At 43.8% G+C, this 23,328-nt stretch overlaps 1 protein-coding gene across 1 annotated transcript in view; it reads right to left on the bottom strand.

The window, feature by feature from the left end:
- The window catches only part of mms4 (Methyl methanesulfonate sensitivity 4), a 249,316-nt gene that overhangs the window by 97,325 nt on the left and 128,663 nt on the right, over positions 1-23,328 (bottom strand). The window lies entirely within an intron of this gene.

Below are 23,328 nucleotides of genomic sequence, written 5' to 3'. Positions count from 1 at the left end.
TGTTGGCCAGAAGGTTCGGTAGCAACCTTCTCCGCATTAAAGTCCTCTATCAAGGACGCAAGCTTGGACTGCATGTCTTGCAGCAAAGCCCATTTAGGGTCTACGGGAGCAGGTGCGGCAACAGACGGGGTTAGCGACTGAGGAGGTACCGCTTACCATCCCTGAAAGCCTTGTTATGCATGACATAATTGTACAGCAAAACTTCAAAGGCTCGAAAACAGCTGTGAGGTTGACCTGTAAAAAACTTGGAGCGTGTCCTGGCCAGGCGCCAGGGAGAGGCTACGAGAATTGAGAAGTCTATCTGGGCTGAGGCATGAACTCCCAAGCCGAGAACTTCTCTCGTGTCATATCAGACTCTCGCTCTATAAACCAGTTTAAAAGAAGGGAAAGCAAAGGCTGTATCCCCCAAACTCCTCCTGGTGAAAAACCAGTCGCCTAGCCAACGTAAAGCTCTCTAGGAGAGCGAGAGAGCACTAGCTTAAAAACAACGGCTTCGAAGTAGCTAGGCCTAGTGTAAGGTCTGACGTTTAGGCGAACGAGGAGCAGCAGTTACAAAAAGATCCGGACAAAGATCCTTAAAAAAATCATCATGATTTAATTAAAGTCCATAGGGGGCTAAGCAGCTTTAGGCTCCTCTCCATCTGACAGAGTCCTCAAGGGAATATCAGTAGGAGGGGGAACAGCAACTTCCTCATCTACAGGAACCTTGTCCGATAAAAGCTGAGTCTCAAGCAAGGGAGAGACCTACCGTGGTGGCAATGCTTTACAAGCAGAGTCCACACTCACTGGTGCATTAGTAGCGGACCAGAACGCAACGTCATGTAACTGCTTGACAGTCTGTGAACTGTCAACAACTGAACTGTCAACCACAACAGGTGCGTGAGGACGCACAGCGTCCACTCGAGACTGCTTTGACTGCCTAGACTGAGCAGTCAAAACAACTCTAGAATGCGGAGGTTGACGCACAACGTCAAAACAAGTCAACTCCGATTGTTAGTGAACGTCTTGAACGTCAACAGGAGCATCAGCAAGTGGCCTAACGTCCAAATGCGGCTGAAAAACCACACGAGACCGCATCGAGTGTGGTTCTCAACAACCTGACTGACGTGACTAAGCTACGCCAACGTCAACAGTAAGCACAAAGGAACGTTAGGTTGGCTGAAAGCCAGGATATCGATGAGATAAACGGCTAGACTCAACGGACTAATCGGCAGAATAGTCTTCCATAAGGGAGGCAAGCATATACTGCATGTCTTGCCATACAACCCATTAAGGATCAACGGAAATGGTTGTGGTAAGAGACGAGGGTAACGTCTGTGACCGCAACACTTTGCCAACAAAAAAAGACTCTCGGAGTCTGTGTTACGCTTTTGTTAGGCGGCGAGCAGTTATCCGATGACTGCATAGGGTCAGAGCTGTCCTAATGGTTGTAATCAGGACGCTGGACCTGTCCTGAAAGGACTGACTTTCGCTTAAGGGCTTCGAAACCTTGTGACAGGTTTCTTATGCGAAAAGCCTTCGGATGACGAGGAGAAACAACGTCTCTCTCGTCTTATGGTAGGGGAGATCTTGGTAAGATACACCCGATACCATAGAGGGAAAACGTCTGTTCGTTGATCAAGGCCTCTCGAACCCATAAGTCGTTTGACATTACTTCTCCCCTGGGCTTGGGAGCATGCAAGAGGTCCCGGACTAGGTGAACGACAGGCACGAACAGACGAACCCTCGGACGCAACACTGTAACACTTTGCGCATATCACTTTATCACTTCGATTTTCTGTTTTGCACTTATTTCACTGAAATCGAAACTTTTACTGATTTCTACCTGAAACACGCAATTCTACCCTTCATTGAAAGGTAGTAATTGCGAAATCAGTCGTATAATGCAAGCTCATTAATACCAGCAAAAAACAGAAAACATATTTTAAGATAAAAAAATCAGTGGCTGGGAAAGAGACTAAACACAAGTTCATATAACTACGTTTTCAATCTCTCACCGCACATAGCCTGGGGACGAGAATAAAAAACTAAAAACGTTTTATCCTTCCTCCCCGTACAGCGACTAGGGACGAGAGTAACTCGAGAACAACGTTACCCGCTTGAACGGAACGTTTTCTCTCCTCTCTCTCCCTCCGTCTCTATCTCTCTCTCTCTTTCTCTCTTGATTTCGCACCTAAGAGAAGAGCCCAATTATATTTCGTCAAAAAAACATGTTATTTGACTAAAGGAAAAAACTGAAAGGTTTTTCAAATAAAAAGTTCCTTTAAAATAGAATTTAAAACATTTAAGCTAAGAAAGAATGAACAAAACGTCAGAATCGATTTACTCTTACTGCAAAGTGAAACCGTGATACACTCTCTCTCTATCGTAACGATAGAGCGCATGTTGAACGTCCTGAACGTCAACAACTGCGTAGCATAAATAAACTAAACGTTAGTTCATCTTTGAAAACAGTACGAAGACTATCAAAGAAATTCTTTCAAAAAATATTACATTTAAAAAGTTTTAAATCCTTAGCTCTTTAAAAGCTAATTACGATATAAAGGGCTCAACGTTGATTAACTTCGGTTTCCAAGTTAGGACCGCCTACTCTCAGGAAAGGTCGTTTTTTATATGTTTATAATAAATGGAAAGTTAATCGAAGAGGCCTAATAAAGGCGGAGAGATATAAAATATATAGACCTATAACGTGATAAGATAATTACTAAAAGCCTAAACACACTTCCGTCTAAGGGAAGGGTCGGCCATTTAAAAGTGAAAGAAAGTCCATACTCTCTTTGTCACCATAATTAAATCTATCCAAAACGAGTTCAAGATTTAAGATGAAGATAAAACACCTGCATAGCGAAAGCTCAAAACTAGAATATAGTACTTCACCAAATAGATGTGAAAAACTCCAGTTTAGCAACAGCGAGTAAGTACGTCTTGTCGATAGCTCGACAGAGAGAAAATTGAGTCTTTGTTTACATTGAGTACTGGGTATCTGGACGACAGATGGCGCTGTTGGGCACACCCGCAACCTGTGTAGCGATCGCTGGCGAGTTTTTACCGTAGAGTTGTCTGTCGGGCAACAGAGTTGCAGCTATATAATCACCGGCTAAGTTAAATATTGAAAAAGAGCAATTACAGATCTGACACACCTCAACCAGATCAAGGACCAAAATGGGAGAGTGTTGTCAAGGGATGAGTGTATAAGAGTAAGATGGAAAGAACATTTTGAGAACCTACCAAATGAAGAAAATTCCAGAAGAATAGGAGAAGAGGGAAACCCCAGAGTAAGAGCAGTCTCAGATATCTCCACAGAAATAAAAAGTGCACTTGACCAAATGAAAAATGGAAAAGCTGTTGGACCTGATGGCATATCAGTTGAGGTGTGCAAATGTCTAGGAAGAGAGATGGTAGATATACTCTGGGACCTCTTTAAATAGATCTACAATCAAGAACAAAAATGCAGAACAGCTGGAGAAATAATATCATAGTCCCTATGTATAAAGGAAAGGGGAATACAGTATACAGGACTGCTCAAATTATAGAGGGATAAAATTGATATCTCATAGTATGAAGACCTATGAACAAATTATACAAGAGAAGAATAAGAAAAGAAACAGCATTCAGTGAAGAAAAATTTGGATTTATACCAGAAAAAGGTACTTCAGATGCAATTTATGCAGAGCAAACAATGGAAAAATATGCAGAAAGACAGAGGGACTACATCTTTTTTTTATTGATTTGGAGAAGGCATATGATCGTGTACCTAAGCAAAAAATGTAGAGATGTATGAGAGAGAAAGGTGTTTCAGAAAACTATGTAAAAATAGTCCAGGATATGTATTCAGAGGTTACCAACCAAGTAAAGAGTAGGGAAGTTTAGTCTGAGTGGGTTTACATCAAGGTTTTACTCTCAGTCATTACATCTTTGATCTTGTGATGGATGTTAGTACAGCAGGTGTCAGAGAGGAAGTACCCTGGAGTATGATATTTGCTGATGATGATGTTTTGGTAGAAGTGACTAGAGAGGGAGTGAAAGAAAACTAAAAATGTGAAGACAATCTCTTGTAGATTGAGGTTTGAGGATAAGTAAGGTCAAGACAGAATATCTATGGATGGGAGGAGAATGAAAACAGTGAGGAGGCGAATGAAAAAATTACTGATCAGAAATTACATTGCTTAACATGAAGTAAATTTTCACTTGTTGCTATGAATACTGTACCTTAAATATATTTGAACACCTGCTACAACAAGAGTGATTCTTGGGACAGAAAGCGCACTCTTCCACTCCTTACACTTCTCACAGAGACCAGCAACCCCATTATAAAATACCTGCCTCTCAACAAGGGTTATGAAGTCTTTCAATGGTACAATTATCACAGCATCTTCAGCTAATGTTTCCTGAAAAAAAGTAAAAAAATTACAATCACAATCACACATAGGCTTGAAGCCCTTATAACACGGTTTCTAAAATTTTAATGCTACAGCACTAGTTAAATGATTAACACTTTACCCTCTTTGTTTCTACTACATGAATTTCCTAATTATAAAATTTCTAATAGTAATCAAAGTACCATCCACCTAAGTGATGTTGAACAAAGTTTCAATCTTTAGAGGAATTATGAAGCAGGGCATATTACACAATTCACACTAGCACAAAGATGTCAATCATATCCACAAAAAACATTCCAATGCCAACAAGTCAAAGAAAAGTTGTATACAGGAACATCTAGGTACTAATACATTCAGAAGTGAAGATTCTCTTTTCTGCCTAAGGACTAATTCTCTCACTATCGTCTATGAATTTTTCGTCTGCAGTATTCAAAATCTCCTTTCTTACGTATAAAGGCCTTTTTCGTTCATTATGAATAATTTTGTCAGCTGAATGAACCCAAGATTATTATGTTGAGCAAGTAGCCGCCATTGGTTGGGAGTCCCAACAGGTTGTTATTGTTTGGGATTGAGGTGAAGACAATGAAGGCGCACTACTCTTTTCTTCTACTTTCTTTAGTAAACGTTGATACAATGCCTTTCCTTCAGCTAGGTTTTTGCTTAGATATCTTAGGAGGCATTATGAAATAATAAACATAGAAAATTATGCAAAAATATGACAAATTCATATATGATTTGTATTTTTCCTAACTATACAAACCTTCGCTATTTAATAGGGGTATTACTTTCTGGTATGGATGGTGTGAGAGCCGAGATGTTGAAGGAAGGGAGTGTGACTGTACTTGAATGGTTGGTGAGATTGTTTAATATGTGTTATGTGTTGTCAATGGTACCAGTAGATTGGGTTTGTGCGTGTATTGTACCACTATACAAGGGTAAGGGAGATGTGCATGAGTGTTGTAATTCAAGGGGTATTAGTTTGTTGAGTGTAGTTGGAAAAGTGTATGGTAGAGTACTGATTAATAGGATTAAGGATAAAACAGAGAATGCAATCTTAGAAGTACAGGGTGATTTTAGAAGAGGTAGGGGTTGGCAGATATGCGAGAAATATTTAGCAAAAGGTAAGGATGTGTATGTTGCGTTTATGGATCTGGAGAAAGCGTATGGTAGAGATGATAGGGAAGCAATGTGGAATGTGAATTATATGGAGTTGGTGGAAGGTTGTTGCAAGCAGTGAAAAGTTTCTACAAAGGTAGTAAAGCATGTGTTAGGTTAGGAAATGAAGTGAGCGATTGGTTTCCGGTAAGTGGGACTGAGACAGGGATGTGTGATGTCACCGTGGTTATTTAACTTGTATGTTGATGGAGTGGTGAGAGAGGTGAATGCTCGAGTGCTTGGACGAGGATTGAAACTGGTAGACGAGAATGAGCATGAATGGGAGGTAAATCAGTTGTTGTTTGCGGATGATACTGTACTGGTTGCTGACGCGGAAGAGAGGCTTGGCCGATTAGTGACAGAATTTGGAAGGGTATGTGAGAGAAGGAAGTTGAGAGTTAATGTGGGTAAGTGTAAAGTTATGAAATGTACGAGAAGGGAAGGTGGTGCGAGGTTGAATGTCATGTTGAATGGAGAGTTAATTGAGGAATTGGATCACTTTAAGTACTTGGGGTCTGTTGTTGCAGCAAATGGTGGAGTGGAAGCAGATGTACGTCAGAGAGTGAATGAAGGATGCAAAGTGTTGAGGGCAGTTAAGGGAGTAGTAAAAAATAGAGGGTTGGGCATGAATGTAGAGAGAGTTCTGTATGAGAAAGTGATTGTACCAACTGTTATGTATGGATCGGAGTTGTGGGGAATGAAAGTGACGGAGAGAAAGAAATTGAATGTGTTTGAGATGAAGTGTCTAAGGAGTATGGCTGGTGTATCTCGAGTAAATAGGGTTAGGAACGAAGTAGTGAGGGTGAGAACGGGTGTAAGAAATGAGTTAGCAGCTTGAGTGGATATGAATGTGTTGAGGTGGTTTGGCCATGTTGAGAGAATGGAAAATGGCTGTCTGCTAAAGAAGGTGATGAATGCAAGAGTTGATGGGAGAAGTACAAGAGGAAGGCCAAGGTTTGGGTGGATGGATGGAGTGAAGGAAGCTCTGGGCGATAGGATGATAGATGTGAGAGAGGCATGAGAGCGTGCTAGAAATAGGAATGAATGGCTAGTGATTGTGACGCAGTTCCGGTAGGCCCTGCTGCTTCCTCCAGTGCCTTGGATGACCGCAGAGGTAGCAGCAGTAGGGGATTCAGCATTATGAAGCTTCATTTGTGGTGGATAATGTGGGAGGGTGGGCTGTGCCACCCTAGCAGTACTGTACCAGCCGAACTCGTTTGAGTCCCTTGTCAGGCTGGGAGGAACATAGAGAGGAGAGGTCCCCTTTTTTGTTTCATTTGTTTGATGTAGGCTACCCCCCCAAAAATTGGGGGAAGTGCCTTGGTATATGTATGTATTTATTACTTTCGGCGTAGCTGAAATGACGAGCCATTAATCTTTAATGAGGGTTAACTACCCATACCACTAGTTAGCAGGGGTAGGGGAGGGTAGCTTGCTACCGGCCCCCCTCACACAACTGTGATTGAGCTCACTTTGCCTGGAGGTAGGACTTCAAGGGGGATAGGGCTTAAATAGCTAAGGTTTGTATAGTTAGCAAAAATACAAATTATCTACGAATTTGTCATTTGTTCCGTAACTGGAATACAAATCACGCTATTCAATAGGGGTGACTCACCCATTAGGAAGGGTGGACGTCCCAGCCAATCTGGCTTTTGGCTTTACCCTGGGGCTCCTTATCTGAGTGTATTAGTACTCAAAAAATAAGGACCCTGCACCTCGCTAAAACCTTGCTATGCAAGGTCCGCTGCCGACGCAAGCTGTGTGTTGAGGTATGTAGAAGTGTGACTGTCCTGGTAAAGTTATTCCGAGTTCTTTAGAAGGAAAAACTGTGTAACTAGGACTTTCCCAATACCACCTCGTCAGGGTATGGGGACGCAACAGTATTAGTTTCAATACTAGGTACACAAGGGAGCATGGTTTACCTGCAGTGGTTTGAGGTCAGCTATGCAGAGAACCCAGGATGCTGCTTTCCCCAAGAGAGGGGAGAATGAAGAAAAGAATAAGGACCAGTCAAACCTTTTCATTCACACAGGCTAAAACTGGGTAACAATGCCCTCAACCTTCTGCTACTTGTCCAATAAGGAGCTTGAGGTTTTAAACCAGCTGTTGTGCAGCCACCACAGGACCGATAGAGAACGTATCGAGTCTCCTGTGGGTCATGTCTTGCAGGTAGTGGGATGTGAATGTGGTCTGACGATTCCACACCCCAGCTTGAAGAACCTGCGTCACTGAGAAGTTTCTCTTGAATGCCAGGGACATACCTACACCTCTGACATCATGAGCTCTGGGACGACATGAAGGAGGAGGATCTGGATTCAGTACATGGTCTAGGACATTGTGAATCCATGCTGAGATGGTGTTCTTGGTGACCCTCCTCTTGGTCCTTCCTGTGCTGATGAATAGAGCAGGCACATGAGGACGGGCTGCGGCTGTTCTCTTAAGATACAGCCTCAAACTCCTCACTGGGCATAGTAAGAGATGGTCTGGGTCATCTGTTACAGTACGGAGACTAAAAATCCGGAAGGAGTCGAATCGTGGATCCGCTACTCCCGGGTTCTGAGTCTTAGCAATAGACTCAGAGACGAAGCTGAACGTTACCTCTCCCCATCCCCTTGAATGGGCGATGTCGTATGAGAGACCATGAAGTTCACTGACTTGCTTGGCCAAAGCCAAAGCTAGCAGGAACACCGTCTTCCAAGTCAGGTGGCGATCGGTTGCTTGGCGTAATAGGTCATAGGGAGGTCTCTTAAGAGACCTGAGAACTCGAACCACGTTCCATGGGGGAGGTCTCACTTCTGACTGGGGGCAGGTAAGTTCATAACTCCGTATGAGTGAGGAAAGTTCTAGCGATGAAGAAATGTCCATTCCTTTCAGTCTGAAGGCGAGGCTTAAGGCTGAGCGATAGCCTTTTACTGCCGAGACTGACAGGCGCATTTCTTCACGCAAATACACGAGGAACTCAGCTATTGACGGAATAGTGGCATCGAGTGGAGAGATGCCCCTTCCACGACACCAACCACAGAAGACTTTCTACTTTGCCTGGTAGACTGCTGCTGATGACTTATGCAGGTATCCAGACATCCTAGTCGCAACTTGTTGCGAAAATCCTCTCTGAGAGAGATGTTAGATAGTCTCCAGGCGTGAAGTCGTAGCGAAGCTACAACTCTGTGGAATATGTTGGCACGTGGTTGTTTGAGTAGATTGTGTCCTGGAGGGAGTTCTCTTGGGGGCTCCGTTAGGAGTTGCAGAAGGTCCGGAAAGCATTCTGCGTGATGCCATAGCGGAGCTATGAGGGTCATTGAAAGATTGACTGATGTTCTGGTCTTGTTGAGTACCCTCCTCATCAGACAGAACGGGGGAAAAGCGTAAACGTCGATGTTGTCCCAACGTTGTTGGAAAGCATCTTGAGGAGAGCCTTGGAGTCTTGGACTGGCGAACAATACAGCAGAAGCCTGAAGTTCAGGGACGTTGCGAAGAGGTCCACAGTCGGAGAACCCCACAAAGTCAGGACTTTGTTGGCTACTAGATGATCCAAAGACCACTCGGTACTCACTTTCTGAGATGCTCTGCTGAGGTTGTCGGCGAGCACATTCCTTTGGCCTGGAATGAAGCATGCCGATAGTGGTATCGAGTGGATTTCGGCCCATCTCAGTATCTCTACTGCTAGATGGGATAGCTGCAGCGAAAAAGTACCTCCTTGCTTGTTGATGTAAGCCACTACAGTAGTGTTGTTGCTCATCACCACCACTGAGTGGCCCGCCAGAAACTGTTGAAAGGCCAGAAATACAGCCTTCATCTCTAGGAGATTTATGTGGAGGTACTTTTCTAACTCTGACCAGAGGCCTGAGGTTGTGTGGTGCAGCACGTGGGCCCCCCACCCTTTTTTTGAAGCGTCTGAAAATAGCATCAAATCCAGGGAGAGGACGAGAAACTCCACTCCCTTTCGTAGGTTCTCGTCTGTCACCCACCACTGGAGGTCTGTCAGTCCCTCTGATCCCATGGGGATCCGGATGTCCGGGGAATCATGAGTTTGATTCCACCGGGGCTTGAGTTGCCACTGGAGGGATCTCATCCTGAGGCGACCATTGGGAACTAGACGGGCCAGCGATGAAAGGTGACCGAGGAGACGTAACCACGTTTGGGCTGGAAGTTCTTCTCGTCTGAGAAAGGGTCTTGCGACCTTTATCAGCCTTGATATCCTGTCGTCTGATGGGAAGGCTTTGTGGAGATTAGTGTCTATGATCATGCCTAAGTATACCAGTCTCTGTGTAGGAAGCAGAAAAGACTTCTTGAGATTTACCATGATCCCTAGATCCTGGCAAAGTCTCAGAAGTTTGTCTCGGTGTTGAAGAAGGGTTGACACCGAGCCTGCTAGGATTAGCCAGTCATCCAGATAACGGAGGAGACGGATGCCAATCCTGTGCGCCCAAGATGACACTAGGGCAAACACTCTGGTGAAAACTTGGGGTGCCGTGGAAAGACCGAAGCACAGCACCTTCAACTGGTACTTTCTGTTGTCTAGCCTGAATCTTAAGTACTTCCTTCCTTGAAGATGGATGGACTGGGATCTGGAAGTACGCGTCCTTTAGGTCCAGTGTACACATGAAGTCCTGAGATCTTACAGCTAGTCTGACCGTGTCTGCCGTCTCCATGCTGAATGGAGTTTGCTTGACAAACTTGTTCAGGGCTGAGAGGTCAATGACTGGTCTCCAGCCTCCAGACGTCTTTCTTACAAGAGAGAGTCGAACGAAGAAGCCTGGGGACCCGTCAAGGACCTCTTGGAGAGCGCCCTTCTTCAACAGGGTCTGGACTTCTGCCCGAAGGGCCTGCCCCCTTGCTGATCCCATGGCAAGGGAGTCTATTAACACGATTTCTGGTCAAGGGAGGTAGAGATGTTGTGAACAGGACACGATATCCTAGACGATCACGGAGATTGTCCAGGAATCGGCCTCGAGTTGCTTCCACTTGTCTGAGCAACTTTGTAGGCATCCCCCAACTGGTGGAAACGCAGGGGGAGTGCCTATCCTAGCATTTGCAGCCTCAGCTGCTCCCTCTAGGATTCTTTCCTCCCCTGGAGGACTTTTTGCCTAGGGCTTATTAGACACCAGTGTCTTCGCTGCTGGTTTCGTCGTTACGGTCTTGGTTGGACGGGACTGCTGAGGTGCTGGAGGTTTATAGGGCTTGGTTGTTAAAGCCCTATGGAGGAGGGAGTGTCGATGAGACTTCCTCCACCTCTCAGCAACAAGTTCCACATCCTTAGGCTCAAACAGATGGGACCCCTCTAGGGAGGAATGTCTGAGCCTATTTATCTTGACGCTTGGGACCTGTTGATGGAACCTCTCAGACACTGCATCGCGACGTTTCAAAATAGTGTTTGCCCACAAGTTCGAAACTTGGTGGGCAAGAAACTCGATCGGCAAGTGCCTGAGTAAAAAGGTCTCCATTGCCTTCCTGGTACGCTCCTTGGAAAAATCCTCGGATCGTATCAGGATACCTAAGGTCCCTAACCAGATGTCCAGCCATGAAGTAGCTTGCATCGCATACTTAGTGAGGTACCTTTTCCTGGTAAAGGACTTTGGCCACCGAGAACGAGTCCTGCCGGCTGGAGAGTCTCAAGAGGGACTCCCCTGGTTAGCTCTTCCAGAGAATGGTGAAGTGGAAGAGCTGAACTGGGTTCCTCCAGGATCTCAAAGTACCTCCTTTGCTGTACGCGAGGAGGTGGGAGGAGCTTGTTCGTAGAGCCAGCACGGTTGGAGGAAACACACTTGGAGAGCTGTTGGGTGATCTTGTCCCTGGTACTCTTCAACCCTTAAGACCAGGGCAGGGCTGCACTGGTCTTTGAGGTTTTCTGAGTGCCGAAGATGCGGTCTAAGACCGTGTCTTTGCCTCTCGAGGGAGTATCTCTGGGTCGGAAAAGCCATTGAGAACCCTCATTAGAGTCAGAATCTGCCAGAATGCATGTTCTGATTCTTGTTGGTCTCCTCCTAATGTTGGACTCACAGTGAAGTCTCCTTCTATCCCCAAGAGCTCTTCTTGCGGTGAGTCACGGACATTCCTTGAGTAGCTGGCTGTCTCCGTTCTAGCCCTGGTGGAGGACTTTGGCAGTGTCTTGGAGTCTTTGGACTCCTTCTGAGGAAGGAGGTAAGACTCCAACATCGAAGGCCTGAGTGTCATGTCTCTCCTGGTCTCAGATTGAGGGGAACTCTCCGCGTGAAGGGAGGTTTCCTCCAATGGTGCGACAGAAGAGTGTCTCTCCTCACGCAATTCCCTTGGTGAAGGATGGTCTTCATCTGACAGGGAGGAAGATTATCCCTGGGGAGAAACTGGAGGGACTAGCCTTGATGGTCTACACGGAGACAGCTTCATCCTCGGGGAAGTGACCGCGTCGGAAACTCCTCTTTTCCTCTTCAAAGGGGTAGAGGAAGCCATGGTTCCGTGTCTTGAGTCCAGAGCTATAGGTTGCTCTGATAAGCAGTTGGACAGGACGGGCTTGAATGCCTGTGTTACAGCTCTGACTAAGGCACTGAATCAAGACTACTGACTGACTGATGCACTGTAAGACAGATCCCCTGAAGGGAAAGGGACTGAAGGTTCCCTACGAGGAGTCACTGTAATAGGTGGGTCCACCTTAGAAGGCAGTTTAGGGATCCTGAACGCCTCTGCTTGTGCCTGTTTCCTTTCTCCCACAGGGCGCGCTGGAATGCGTTTGCGGGGAGGGGAATGAGGCGATGGTGACCTTTCCGGGTGTAGATCCTGCGCCCGTGCCTGTTGGTGCGTGCAGGAGAATATTGGCACGCGCGGGCGAGCAGGAGAATATTGGTGCGTGCGGGCACGCGGGAGAGTTTTGGCGCACGTGCGCATGTCTCTGTGAGTGGGCGCGGGAGAGATTTGGCACGCAGGAGAGTGCGAATGTCCAGGAGAGTGCCCGCCCGCAGGTGAGAGCTGCCTTGTGCCTGCTGTCTCGCCTACAGAGTGTTTGTGCGCCGGAGAATAATGGCGCGCAGGCATTTGTTGACGCGCAGGCATTTGTTGACGCGCAGGTGAGTACTGGCGTGCAGGAGCGCGCTGGTGTGCAATAGAGAATTGGCGCGCAGGTTGGCGCGCGGGAGATAATTGGCGCGTAGGAGAGTAAGGGGGCGCAGGAGAGTGTTGGCGCGCAGGAGAGCGCTGGCGCGCAGGTGGGCGCTGGCGCGTAAGAGATCGTGGGCGCATAAGCACACGAGAGCGCTGACGCGCAGGAGAGCGCAGACGCGCAGGAGAGCGCAGACGCGCAGGAGAGCGCAAGAGCGCTGTAGTGCGCTGGCGCGTGGGTGACCCTGGTGTGTGCTCGCAGGGTGCGCAGGTGAACATGGGCGTGTGGGCGCGCAGGAGAGTGTGCTGGCGTGCTGGAGAGCGTTGGTGCGCAGGCGCATGAATCTGCTGCCTTCTATGAGTGAAGGGGTGCGCCCAAGCGCTGTAGTGTTGACGTGCAGTCTGACGAGCTGCTGGTGAGCGCTGAAGTCCTGTTGGTTGGCGAGCTGCAGGGCGATGGCGGGCAGCTGCGCACTTTGGTAGAGCTAAAATAAGCTCTACCGGTGACAGCAACGGTGATGGCAGGTTGGCAGGTCTGGAGGGTGGATGGTCGACATGCCCTTTGTAAGGGCGACCATCCACTGAAGGGGATCGCGAACGATCAGCAGAGAGGTCCAGGACCGAAGTCACAAGACTAGTTACAGGAGCAGTGATGATCGATGAATGAAGGTCAGAATACAATGGAGGCTCCTCTGCAGGGGACGGCTGCGACGACGATGAACCAAAGAGGTGCCTCTTCACCGCTGGTGAAGGGAGACCTCTAAGGCGAAGTGGAAGGCGTGCTTTCCGATGAATGCGCCCTCTGGGGGCCGTTGGATCAGCCAGCTGACCGTGCGCCGCAGCAGTCCTCCAAAGAGGAGTCTCTTTAAGTGAACTAGAAACACTAGCAGGAGAGACAGACGTTGAACTTATTTCCCCCTCGAAGGATGTTCAGGAATGGGGGAAACTAAGTCGGCAGCAACCGCTGAAGAGTCTGGAGGGGCAGAGGAGTTGGATGATACCGCATGAGACACCTCTGATACAATAACGTCGACAAGGGTTAGAGGATCTACCTCTGACGGTGACGATGATTGCTTAACAGAAACACCCATGTGGATGAACTGTAGCACCCATAAGTCCCAAGGAAGACCAAATCTGTAAAAGAGAGGTTAGTGACAAGGCCTCACCTGGGGGGAGAGGTGTGGCTGCTTCACTAGGGTAAGCAACATCATCTCTCGAGAACCGGGGTTGGCCGACATTAACTTTGGTCTACGCTACTACTCGACGGTCTCTTGTAAGAGACCGAACGAGTAGGAGCTTCGGAGGAGGGTCGGGAGACGGAAGAAGAGGCCTTGGGTTTTTCTTCCTTCAAAGGAACAATATCCCGCTTGGACTTCTTCTTCCGCCGTCACGCAAACCTCTCCCACTGGGAGGAAGACCACTCCCTACACTCATTACACTTATTTACGCTATCACACCGTTGACCTCTGCATAAAGGACAAAGGGTGGGAGGATCAGTCTCCACCGCCGACATAAATGTCCCACAAGGGCGGCCGGAGAGTCCAGGGCAGGTACGCATGATCGCAGAAGTCAACTTCACACACACACACACACACACACATAAAGAGAAAATGAAAAAGCAAAATTCATTAATAGATGCCAATATTCGGCGAGGATGAAAAGTAGTAACGCCCGTTCGCAATCCGAGCCGAAAGCAAAGTGAGCTCAATCTCAAGTGTGTGAGGGGGGGGGGGGTAGCAAGCTACCCCCGCTAACTAGCAGTATGGGTAGTTAACCCTTGTTAAAAATTAATGGCTCGTCATTTCAGCTACGCCGAAAGTAATACCCCAATTAAATAGCGTGGTTTGTATTCCAGTTATGAAACAAATATCTTTCTTAAGGGGTTGGTAACATGGATGTGAGTTTTTATGTATAATTTCCAACACTGGTACCTATTTGGTTGGCTGCCTTGAAGTGAATTTATATAATTTAGGAAAGTTAGCAATAAATAGAAATTACAAACCTGCAAAGTGAGAGGATCAATCCTTGTAAAACTGGCTACACAAGGAACAACAGAATCTACTACTTCATATCGAAGATCTGCTGATTGAAGATGACTTAAAACTTGACTTCCTACAGGCAGTTCCAGTAAGTGACGATCTAACTGAACTTTTATATACTGTTGAAATAAAAAAGCATACATTTAGAATTCAAACATTAAGTTATATAACAACATCATACATACATATACCAAGGCACTTCAACCAATTTTGGGGGTACCCGACATCAAACAAATGAAACAAAAAAGGGGACCTCTCCTCTCTACGTTCCTCCCAGTCTGACTAGGGACTCAACTGAGTTCAGCTTGTACTGCTAGGGTGCCACAGCCCATCCTCCCCCGTTATCCACCACAGATGAAGCTTCATAATGCTGAATCCCCTACTGCTGCTACCTCCGCGGTCATTTAAGGCACCGGAGCAGCTGGGCCTACCGAAACTGCATCACAATTGCTCCCCATTCGTTCCTATTTCTAGCACGCTCTCTTGCCTCTCTCACATCTATCCTCCTATCACCCAGAACTTTCTTCACTCCATCCATCCACCCAAAACCTTGGCCTTCCTCTTGTACCTCTCCCATCAACTTTTCCATTCATCACCTTCTTTAGCAGACAGCCATTTTCCATTCTCTCAACATGGCCAAACCACCTCAACACATTCATATCCACTCTAGCTGCTAACTCATTTCTTACACCCGTTCTCACCCTCACTACTTCGTTCCTAACCCTATCTACTCGAGATACACCAGCCATACTCCTTCGACACTTCATCTCAAACACATTCAATTTCTGTCTCTCCGTCCCTTTCATCCTCCACAACTCCGATCCATACATAACGGTTGGTACAATCACTTTCTCATACAGAACTCCCTTTACATTCATGCCCAACCCTCTATTATTTACTACTCCCTTAACTGCCCCCAACACTTTGCATCCTTCATTCACTCTCCACCATTTGCTGCAACAACAGACCCCAAGTATTTAAACTGATCCACCTCCTCAAGTAACTCTCCATTCAACATGACATTCAACCTCGCACCACCTTCCCTTCTCGTACATCTCATAACCTTACACTTACCCACATTAAAACTCTCAACTTCCTTCTCTCACACACTCTTCCAAATTCTGTCACTAATCGGCCAAGCTCCTCTTCCGCGTCTGCAACCAGTACAGTATCATCCGCAAACAACAACTGATTTACCTCCCATTCATGCTCATTCTCGTCTACCAGTTTCAATCCTCGTCCAAGCACTTGAGCATTCACCTCTCTCACCACTCCATCAACATACAAGTTAAACAACCACGGCGACATCACACATCCCTGTCTCAGCCCCACTCTCACCGGAAACCAATCGCTCACTTCATTTCCTATCCTAACACATGCTTTACTACCTTTGTAGAAACTTTTCACTGCTTGCAACAACCTTCCACCAACTCCATATAACCTCATCACATTCCACATTGCTTCCCTATCAACTCTTATCATGCCCTTTCTCCAGACCCATAAACGCAACGTACACCTACTTACCTTTTGCTAAATATTTCTCGCATATCTGCCTAACAGTAAAAATCTGATTCATACAACCCCTACCTCTTCTAAAACCACCTTGTAATTCTAAGATTGCATTCTCTGTTTTATCCTTAATCCTATTAATCAGTCCTCTACCATAAACTTTTCCAACTACACTCAACAAACTAATATCCCTTGAATTACAACTCATGCACATCTCCCTTACCCTTATATAGTGGTACAATACATGCACAAACCCAATCTACTGGTACCATTGACAACACAAAACACACATTAAACAATCTCACAACCATTCAAGTACAGTCACACCCCCTTCCTTCAACATCTCAGCTCTCACACCATCCATACCAGATGCTTTCCCTACTCTCGTTTCATCTAGTGCTCTCGTCACTTCCTCTCTTGTAATCTCTCTCTCATTCTCATCTCCCAACACCGGCACCTCAATACCTGCAACAGCAATTATATCTGCCTCCCTATTATCCTCAATATTCAGTAAACTTTCAAAATATTCCGCCCACTTTTTCCTTGCCTCCTCTCCTTTTAACAACCTTCCATTTCCATCTTTCACTGTCTCTTCAATTCTTGAGCCAGCCTTCCTTACTCTCTTCATTTCTTTCCAAAACTTCTTATTCTCTTCATATGAACGACCAAATCCCTGACCACACCTAAGGTCAGCCGCCCTCTTTGCCTCACTTACCTTGAGCTTTACTTCCACATTTTTCTCTTTATATCTTTCATACTTCTCTACACTATTACTCTGCAGCCATTCTTCAAAAGCCCTCTTTTTTCTCTTCCACTTTTACCTTCACTACTTCATTCCACCATTCACTGCCCTTCCTCATGCTGCCTCCAACAAACTTCTTGCCACACACATCACTTGCAATCCCAACAAAATTTTCTTTTACTAACTTCTACTCCTCTAAATTACCAGTTTCTCTTACTTTCACTTTGTCATATTGTACAGTAATTCATATATATAAGTAGATAAATAGTTCTAGTTTTAAGTCTTGGTTATCTACAATGTAACAGGATATTTTAAGATGGTAATAACAATGAACATATTGTAATGCTATTCAGTCTTAAGCAAAAACATTTTCCAGCATTCTAAAATTCCTTTTGTAATTTGTATAAGTAAACATAAAAATCTTTTTTTGCTTTGGAACTTCCTGGGATTTTTTCGAATAAAGTCAAACCTTACCTTTCTTGGGGGTTAGATAACTGAGATATCAGGAAATAAGGGAAAACCATAAATAATTAATGCACCCTCAGTGACACTTCCAGACCCTTATTTCCTTATATGAATAAATAAAACTTATGCATTTCAGTCTAGAGAGAAAAGACAAAAGGAATAGTTCAGCATTCATAGTTACACTAAAGTTACTAAACCAAATACAGGAAAGCATTCAAAGTTATAAAAGTGAAAATAAAATATTAAACAATGTCTTGAAAATTCATTCATATAACAGTATCAGTCTTAACATACCCTCCCTTGTTATATAAATGAGTATGCATTTGTTGTTCTATATTCCGGTGCTTTTTTTTCTTATCCGTTAAGGCAAATTCCCGTTTATGCAAGTGTGAATGTACCTTCACTGAAAAGAAATAACAGCACTCTGTTATATAAAAAAAATACAGTACTCATACTCATTTGTGTAACAAAAGAGAGAAAGTAAGTTGAGATGGACATTGTTACATAAGGAAACTTTCGCGACTTTGTGTAATACTGAACTTTAATGGGGTTTTGTCTTTTTTATCATGGCCTGTTATGTATTTTTAATTGTGAATAAATAATAATAAATATTGCTTTATAGTGAATGGCAAATCTCCTATTGATAAGGCCTGACTGAAATGTATTTTTCAATTGTGTTTTATCCATTTTTCAAAAGTTAACTGCGAGTAAGTTAAGTACATGCTGTAAGAATGTTTGTTATAAGTAATGGATGGACATATTCATTTGAAACAATGTCAGACAAATACATTCAATAGAAATCCTGAGAGTAAAGCAAGTTCAATAAACTGGTCATATGTACAGTACGGTAGATACAGTCGAATAAGAAATACAGTATGTAATCAAACAATACAGATAAATATTAATTTATAAATGATAGAAAATTATTTGTATTCTTGAGAAATGGCAAGACCTTTCTCACAGCAATAATGGTTTCTGAATATCATCTCTATGAAAGTCACCTAAGGTCCATATTGCTCCCTAATCGAAGCTCACTGTATGTCGACATTTAGGCCTATTACAGTATTATAGAAGTTTACTGTTTTCCTTCACTTCAATAGCCACAACTGCATCACTATACTATTGTGCCTATATGGCAGCATATGACAATGATAGATGGATTAGTAAGCCATTTTCAGTCTATTTGTCGAACACAAGTAAGTAGGCAGTCGATTTCTACACTCTACAAGTATAAAACCTAGTGTTTATATTACTATAATTACTAGCTAAGCTACAACCCTAGTTGGAAAAGCAGGATGCTATAAGCCCAAGGGCTCCAACAAGGAAATAGCCCAGTGAGGAAAAGAAACAAAGAAAAATAGAATATTTTAATAACAGTAACATCAGAATAAATATCTATATAAACTTCAACAAAACAAGAAGAAGAAAAATAAGATAGAATAGAGTGACCAAGTGTACCCTCAAGCAAGAAAACTCTAACCAAGACAGTGGAAGGCCATGCTTCAAAGGCTATGGCACTATCCAAGACTACAGAACATTGGGTTTGATTTTGGAGAGTCCTTCTAGAAAAGCTGCTTGCTATAGCTAGAGAGTCTCTTCTACCCTTACCAAGAGAAAAGTGGCCGCTGAACAATTACAGTGCAGTACTTTACCCCTTGTGAGAAGAAGAATTGTTTGGTAATCTCGGTGTTGTCAGGTGTATGAGGACAGAGGAGAATATGTAGAGAATAGGCCAGACTATTCGGTTTACGTGTAGGCAAGGGGAAAAACCGTAAACAAAGAGAAGGATCCAATGTAGTACTGTCTGGCCAGTCAAAGGACCCCATGCCTCTCTAGCGGTAGGATTTCAACAGGTATCTCAAATGTTAGTTAGCATTAATGTGATCAGGAATATATACAGTATGTGTTTTAATTGTTCAAGTGGGTTGTTGTTACAAATCAGGAATCCTAATTTGTTGTGTTCTGTGCTGTGGGCAACAATAAGATTTTGATCAAAGTAATTCTGATGTGAGAGCTCACCCGACACTATTATGGATGAATATATTAGGCTTACCTCAGGACGAGATCAAGAGAGGAATCTAAACATAGAAAAAAAGTAAACCTAAATTCACAGGAGCATCCAAAAACAAGGCTAGTAGATTTAGATTGTGATGGAATGTTACAAATCATACTACTTACCCTAAAGGAAGTATGTAGTGGTGTACTTAAAACTCAATTTTATGGAAGAGTTTGCTATATTCGGGCAACCTAAGAAGGCTAACAACCCTTGGTGAGGTGGCAGAGTTCATGGCCTAACCTGCCCATATCCAAACCCTAACTCATGGCATTTAGCATAAGGATTCTAGTGTTCCATTTAGTAATGGTTTTGATGGTACACAATGCAATATGAGTTAATAACCTCCCCACAAGCCTCAATCTCATTTTCTTCAGATCCTTCTACAGTAGTACCTCGGTTTATTAGTTTAACGAGTTTAATTCTTTATTGGCGCTCGCTTGCAAACTAAAACAACTTTTCCCATTAGAAATAAAAGAAATTTACTCAAAGCATTCAGCAGACCCATAAATACACATATACAGTACTGTACACTAATATTTTAAGGATTTATAATGTAATTTGGTGAACAAATGACAGTCCCTAACATCCTGAATGAATATCAATTAATAATTCACAAAAAAAAAAAAAAAATATTTTCAAATTAACTTACACTTTGCTTTTGAGTTGTGGGAGGCATAAGGATGAGGAAAAAAGGATTACTGCTTGGCGTAAAATTTCCCTCTATGAAAACGTCTGCTAAAAAATCGGGAGTTCTCTCTCATTAGTAATTGAATCATTTAATTTACGCTTCCTGGACACTTTGTCGACTTGTTTTACAAATCTTACTTTCAACTTTCCCGAGGAACCTATCTAGAGATGAAGACTTTTTTTTCAAAATAGTATGGAAATGTAACATCTGATTTTCAGTAAATAGGTTGGCTGCTTGCCCTTCCAAAGCCTTATCTGGGTGATGTGTTTCTACAGAATTTAGCACGGTTTCCCACATTTTCAGCATCTCCCTTCTTTCATTTGAAGCGAGAGGTTTGTCACACTGTCCCTACTCCTCCACCTCAGATGAAATCTCCTCCATATCCTCCTATTGCTGCTTCTTATGCAACTCCATCAGCCCCTCAGTCGTCAGCTAATCACCATGCTTGGCCGGCAGAACACTGACGTCATCCTTGTCCACCTCCAACTCCTTTGTCTTGCCAAAGGACACAATTTCATCGTCACTGAGTTAGATGAGAATCAACTATTCTATGTTACCAAGAACACGGGTATGCACAGGGGAAGCGGCAGCAGACTGAGGAGTCCGATGCGACAAAAGATATCTTCAGTGACTTCTTGAGCGTTGCCAAGCTAGACACTGGCAAAGGCTTAGCTTGCTTCTTTCCCTTCAAGGCGAATGCTTGCCACTGCACAGGTGGCCATGAACTGGACTTGGTGCATGGGGAGGACTGCGAACAATCATGTCTCCTACAAGAAGCACAGAGGGAGTGTGAATCTACAGCCAATTTACTCACAGACCGGTTGCAATGTCTACCCTTCCCCAAACAAGTACGTAAGACTTTCTTGCTTAACCTTCATTCCACAATCCAACAACAAGCATTCACTTAATGCAAAAGATAAAGAAAATGAAAAGTTCGATCAGGAGCTGACAGTACAGCCATACACATCAGCAGCCAAAACAAAAGTGAAGCTTTCAGACTGACGAGGGGGGCAGGGTTTCTTGCCCGCACCCTCCACCCCCAGTTTACTGGATACCAACACCATATACGAGAAGGCAGGGCACCTCAACGGCAAATCAACAGATTAGGGTGACAACATCCCATAAGCAGGACCATCTATGACATCTCCCCCAAAAACCAACCAAATTTAATGCCAGCAATGACTGGTTTGATAAATTTCAAAGGAGGTTCAACCTTATGAGTGTGTCCCTGCCTCTGCTAATAAACCGACTGCTGATGCATACATGGAGATGTTCCAGACCAACACTGAGGAAGGGGGTTATTTGCACAAGCAAGTTTTCAATATGGATGAGACCGAGCTTTTTTGGAAACGTATGCCATTGCAAACTTTTATTATGAAGGAGGAGGGTAAAGTCACTAAATTGAAGATCTACAAAGGTCGCATCACACTTATAATGTGTGGAAATGCTGTGGGCTTTATGATAAAGCTAGCACTTCTCTATAAGTCTAAAAACCCAAGAGCCTTCAAAAACAGAAATACTGTAAGACAATGCTGCAAGTGCATTGGCTGCACAACCAAAAGGAAAGGATAACAAAAGCACTTACATAGGATTGGTTTCATCCCCGAAGTAAAGTATTATCATGCCGAAAAAGGCCACGATTTAAGAGTGCTTCTCCTAATAGACAATGCTGGAGGCCGCACGATCAACTTGCATTATGAGGGCATACAGGTAGAATTCTTACAACCAAACTTGACATGGATCAAGGAGTTGTTTGTGCTTTCACGCCACTTTATATGCAAAACTCTCTTCAAAATTTGGTCGAGTTTATGGATGCGGATAATGATTTCTCATTGAAGGAGTACTGCACTGGTGTGGATACACCATTGCAATATCCAGAAGCTAATAAAGAAGATGAAGAAAGAAACACTAAGGTTGTTGGAAGAAATTGAAGTCAGAAGTAGTCAACGACTATAAAGGATTCTCTCCTGACGAAATCCCCCACTTTGCAGTAGATAAGGCAAAGAAACTCGTGACATAGCTCAGAGAAGATGGTTTCACAGATATGACTACCAACAACGTAAATGACCTGATTGAGGCCAACTTAGCAGCGTTTAGTGATGAAGATCTGACGGATATGATGAAGTCCGCAAGGGAGGACTAAGAAGAAGAGCATGAAGATTCAGAGGAAGAAGAGGAGGTCGGCCTTATACTGATTGCCTCTCAACTCTAGCAAAATAGCAAAGTAACTTCAGACAATACCTAAAGATTGGGACCTGTAAATGATTTGTGAATTAAAGTTCAGAAAGGCAATCTACAAAGCCATGGAAGTACATAAGAACATCCTTTTACATCAGAATAAGCAGCGTTAGCAATTGTCTATTACTATGTTCATCACTCGTAAGAAAAAGAAGATATGGGCACTACTTCATCAGCAAGAAAAGAAGTTACTTTGCTGGAGGACAGCGAAGATATTGTACCACCTGATGAAGTGCCAGCTGAAGTGGTGCTTCTAGAGAAGCAGTAATAATCTTCTTTACTGTGCAGTAGATTTACCTCATTATGGTCGCCATCTAAATGCTTCAGCAGTATACAGCTAATCAATATCATTAAATCCAGTTTACGTATCTCCACTGTTGAGTGTTCCGATTTTAAATCTTTTTTTTTATATACAGTATATGTAAGGATATCTACAATTAAAGTACGATTTAGCATAACAAATGATTAAGAATGTATAATTGGTTTATAAGAGCGTTAGGAACACACACACACACAGGTGGTGATATTTATATTGCCAGTACTGTACTGTAATCCATGGAAGGAAACTTTTTAAAAGCCGTAGATTTTAAGTGGCCTATTATCCGTGAAATTCCTGAACCATAGAGGGGTTGGAACCTAATGACCCCGGATAAGTATGTTTTACTATTAGTAACCTTAAAATCTTAGTGTAGTAAGAGCTTACACATCTTTTCAGTCAAAGCACTGTCTTGCATTTGCTGTTACTGTATATAATTGTGGATCTTGGTCTTTATTAACTGTCACATAACTATGAAATTCCTGAATACCCAAAATTATCTTTTCAAGGAATTTGCAGACATCCCCACAAATAATTAGATTCCCAAATCTTAAACAGGAGAATGTTAAGGAACAACTCTAATAATGGAACTACTATTTTAGTTCTTGTAAGCAGACAATGGAGATACAACACTAATGTCAGAAATAAGTAAAAACTATCAACAAAGGCC

This window comes from Palaemon carinicauda, chromosome 22 (assembly GCF_036898095.1).
Source record: "Palaemon carinicauda isolate YSFRI2023 chromosome 22, ASM3689809v2, whole genome shotgun sequence".
Taxonomy (NCBI): domain Eukaryota; kingdom Metazoa; phylum Arthropoda; class Malacostraca; order Decapoda; family Palaemonidae; genus Palaemon; species Palaemon carinicauda.
The sequence above is the reverse complement of the archived record's forward strand: the minus strand, read 5'-3'. Positions and strand labels throughout refer to the sequence as shown.